The sequence below is a fragment of the Impatiens glandulifera genome, chromosome 2 (assembly GCF_907164915.1).
Source record: "Impatiens glandulifera chromosome 2, dImpGla2.1, whole genome shotgun sequence".
Taxonomy (NCBI): domain Eukaryota; kingdom Viridiplantae; phylum Streptophyta; class Magnoliopsida; order Ericales; family Balsaminaceae; genus Impatiens; species Impatiens glandulifera.
This window is the reverse complement of record NC_061863.1, coordinates 17,219,389-17,223,944: the sequence shown is the minus strand read 5'-3', so window position 1 is coordinate 17,223,944 and position 4,556 is coordinate 17,219,389. Positions and strand designations below refer to the sequence as shown.

At 36.1% G+C, this 4,556-nt stretch overlaps 1 pseudogene; it reads left to right on the top strand.

The window, feature by feature from the left end:
• Positions 1–2,448: 2,448 nt before the first annotated feature.
• LOC124924426 lies at positions 2,449–3,882 on the top strand (annotated as a pseudogene).
• The last annotated feature ends 674 nt before the right edge of the window (positions 3,883–4,556 follow it).

The following is a 4,556-nucleotide window of genomic DNA, read 5'->3' as shown; positions in this document are numbered from 1 at the left end:
CTTCATTCTCAGCCTTTGATTCTGAATCTCTTATCACTCTATCTTCCTTCCCCTGTTCTTCAAAACCATGTTCTGAATTTCCTTCCTTATCTTGATCCTTCTTCTTACTCAATACTGATTCTTTAGTAACCTTTTTTTGCCTTTCATTCTCAACATTTTTCCTTTTCCAACATTTCTTGTTCTTCTTTCTATTTCTTTTCTGTCTCTGTCTTTGTCTCTTTCTCGATCTTCTTCTTCCTTTCTTCTTCAATTATTTTTGGGCACTTGTAACAGACATGTTCGAATGTATTACAGTCAAAGCATCTATTCAGCCTCCACTCATATGAGATTCTCATAATTGTGGGTTCACCTTTTCTGTCTGTTACCGTCATCTGGTATGGAAGATTTGATCTCGGGTGTACCTCAATGCACATCCTAGCATAAGTCATATGCTCACCTTTTTCTGTAGTTGGGTCCATGTAGAGTGGACTCCCAATAAGCTCGCAAAGTGACTTAATGCTTCAGGGTTATACATGTGAGGAGGGATCTTGCGCAATTAGAACCAGATTTGCGCAGTTTCTTTGGGCTTGCTGAAGAGGTTCATATCTTCTATCCATTTTTCGAGTTTCATGTAGTTTTTTCGAACAAATGTGTGCCCATTGATCAGAATACTTTCGAGATGTGATCCTTCTTTGAATTTGAGAAAGTACAAGTCATTAATGTTTGGTGTTACCTTTTCTAGACCATTTTCCCCCAATTGTTCCATTAGAGTTTTTTTGGTTACTAAAAATGACACCTTGTTTCTTCCGATGAAGTTGCCCACTATGACATTCTTCCATGACTTTACGCAGTTTTCCTCAACTTCTTGGAGTAGTTTGAATTCAAACGGGGAACCGATAATTTCAACTTTTGGCTTAAATGTTCCAAGGAAAATCTTTCCCCTCTCTTGAACTGGATTGTTAGCTTTTGTTTCCCCTATGTTCTTCTGCCCTACATTCTGTTTATGTTGTTCATTCTGCTCGTTACTCTGGTTTTGCCCTGTTTTCTGATCCTTCCCTTGAGTTTTGCTTTGTTCTTCAGCTTTCTTCCAGACTGGTCTACATTCCAATTAGAATTGTTCTTGATGAAGTAGACTCTGGTTTTAGGGTATTTAGAGATCTCTCTCAAAGTTTCAACAGACCAGCTCACAATAATATCGTACTCCTCTTTTTTTAGGAGATTCAAGTCTTGTAGGTAATGTAGGTTGAGCTGCTATGTGTACTGTTGACTTTTCTCTTTGCTTAAAACGATTTGGCCTTTCTTTCCTAGTATCAATAATTTCTTTATCTGATTTCTAAGTTCTTTCAGATTGTCCCTTTCATTAAAATTCCAGTGGGGACAACTATGATCATGGTAGCTGCGGTGAAGTAGGCACGGGTATCAACGTCTAAGCCCACAGTAAACATATGATGAGCCCAAACAAGAAATCCAAGAACACCTGTACTGATCATAGCATAAACCATGCCTAGATACCCGAAGACCGGTTTTCCCGAAAAAGTAGAAATGATATGACTTATGATACCGGATCCAGGCAGAATGGGAATATACACCTCTGGATGACCAAAGAACCGAAAGAGATGCTGGTATAATATAGGATCTCCCCCTCCAGCGGGATCAGAAAAGGTTGTATTAAAGTTTCGATCGGTTAATAACATGGTAATTGCCCCTCCATTTCCTCGGGTTTGTTTCTTTACCCAATGCTTCCGCTGCCATTCTTTGCATTTTTCCTGTTTCACCCAGATTTTCTGCATTAATTCTTTCTCTTTCCAATTCTTTCTGGATTACTTTCTCTGCTTCTTCGTCTGAGTCAGGTATCTCAATAGTCTCAAGTTGAATTTGATTCCCATTAGAATTCGAGTTAATGACCTGCACTAGTAGAAAATGAGGTTTTTGTAACGAAGTTTAGTAACGGTGATATAACGCTCTTACTGATAATTTTTATTGGTAACGGATATAATAAACCGTTACTGTTATAAAGATATCAGTAACGGCTATATATCACCGTTACTGATGAACCGTTACAGTAACGGGTTTATAGAAGAACCGTTACAAATATAAACATTTTAAATATTCTTCTTCAAAATAAGGGTATCGGTTTATCTTAAAACCGTTACTGATATGACTTCGCTTTTTATTTTACTACAAACGTATTAGTAACGGTTTTATGATATACCGTTACAGATATTGGTATTGGTAACGGTTTATTTTAAAACGTTATTAATACAGCTCCACTTTTTATTTTACCACAGATATATTAGTAACGGTTTTATAATATACCGTTATAGATATTAAGAGTTTAGTGGTCCCACAGGCCAGCGTAATGGTTCAGCACTAAAGTTTTAATCCAACTGCTAAGATTTCTCTCTCTTTCCGCCATTTCTATTTCTCTTTCGAATCTGCACCAGGAAATTCAACGAGGAACGAACGACTATGGCGGTAGCATCATCATCGGCGTGTGACGAATATGTTTACAAGGCGAAGTTGGCTGAGCGAGGAGATGGTAGATTTGAAAGCTTCTGTTGAATCTGACGAGTTTACAATGAGGAGAGGAATCTTCTCTCCTTCGCTTACAAGAACGTGATTGGAGCTAGAAGAGATTCCTGACGTATTATCTCATCCATCGAGCAAAAGGAGGATGAGATAATGGACGAATTCGAAGGGATTTAGTCTAGAGAGAAGAGAGATGATAGCCATGGGTACAATGTGTAATTGATTTATGTAATTTACCCTAAACATTTGAATCTGATCACTTGCGAAGAAGATGCAGTGGTACATCGTTGCTGCACTTCTCACTATACTAACTAGTTCTCAGGTCAGTCATTTTTTCCTTCCCGATCTAACAAACTATGTCATTGTTTTAGATCCCTTAGTTGATAGGATTTCTAATTGCATCTCTGTGTCTTTTCAATTATGTGACATTCATGAATCGTGCTTTATGTTTCAGTTCAATTGTAAGACTCTTAGAAGAAATGTTTTAGTTCATTTGTTTCAAAGTATGATGTATATGTTTTCTGCTATATGCTGCTGAGAGTGGAATTAGCATTATACAAACCAAAACAACTATGATCAATCAAAGACTTACATTCTGACCATTCTTACTCTTGCATATGAGTGTAGGAATGAACCAAGTATATAGTTATTGATTTTAACTTCTTAGAGAACACCTTTACTCAACCCTGACTAATCAAAATAAGCCTATAAACTCATTTCTGTTAAATATTAACTCAGTTTACCAAGAGCGTGAGCATCTAGATGATATCCACCTCTTCTACTCTATTGTATTTTGGGTTATACTGTATTACCTGACTTTTTCACCAATTCTTTATATGACTCCCATGGTTGGCTCTCGTGGATACGTGACAGATCGTGGGAATGAGGATCATGTTTCAATTATCAGAGATTACAACTTGAAGATCGAATCTGAACTTTCTTCCATCTATGAAGGTATTCTCAAGCTTCTTGACTCAAGGCTTATTCCATCAGCTTCAGTAGGAGATTCCGAAGTGTTTTACCTGAAGATGAAGGGAGATTATCACCGTTATCTTGTTGAATTCAAGACCGGAGCTGAGAGAAAGGGAGCTGAGAGAAAGGAGGCAGTTGAGAACACTCTCAACGCCTATAAAGCAGCTTAGGTTTGTTTCTGAAGATATACTGATTATGCTGAACTACGAACTACTAGCGTTTAAGATCTAGATGTCAATTTAAGTATTAGAAATGAATGAAGTTGCTCATGTAATTTGCATAATCTAGTTCTTCAATTCATTCTATAGTACATTCATTTTTTTTATTGTTAATGTTGAGCTCCCACCAACACCTTCCATTCGTCTATGGCTGGCTTTCAACTTTTCAGTTGAAAAATTATGACACCAATAAATCCTTGTTACTCTAATTAAGGTTGAACGGTTTCTATTAAGAATTTACTTGTATATTTTTCTTATAAATGTTACATTAATTATTTGCAGCGATAATAGGTAAGGGTTTTGGCAGACAGCTAGAGGACCTCGTGCAGAATACGGAATGATATGATCGAGATGATGGAGCAGATGACCTTCATATTATCCCTGTATCTCGTTATCTCTCGCCCTCCACGCCCCCTGCCATTCCACTAGAGATGATCCCACTAGAGATGATTGAGTGATATTTATATTATGTGATTTTTGGATTATGGTTTATATGGATTGATGAATTAATGAATTGATGATTGTGGATTTATAATTGTGTTTTGGATTGATGATTGTAGTTTTTGGATTATATTAATGGTTTTGATAAAATGGATAATTATTGTTTATATAGGTACAAATATGAAATATTAAAAAAAAATTATGTTTTTAATTAACGGTATTAAAATTAAAAAACCGTTACTATTAATATATAAGTAACGGTTTTAATCATAAGAAAACTGTTACTATTAATATATCAGTAACGATTTTATAAATAAGAAAACCGACACTAGTAATGTTTTATCTTTAACGATTTAACCTTGGCTAAAACCGTTACTAATGTTTTATCTGTAACGGTTTAACCTTGGCTAAAACCGT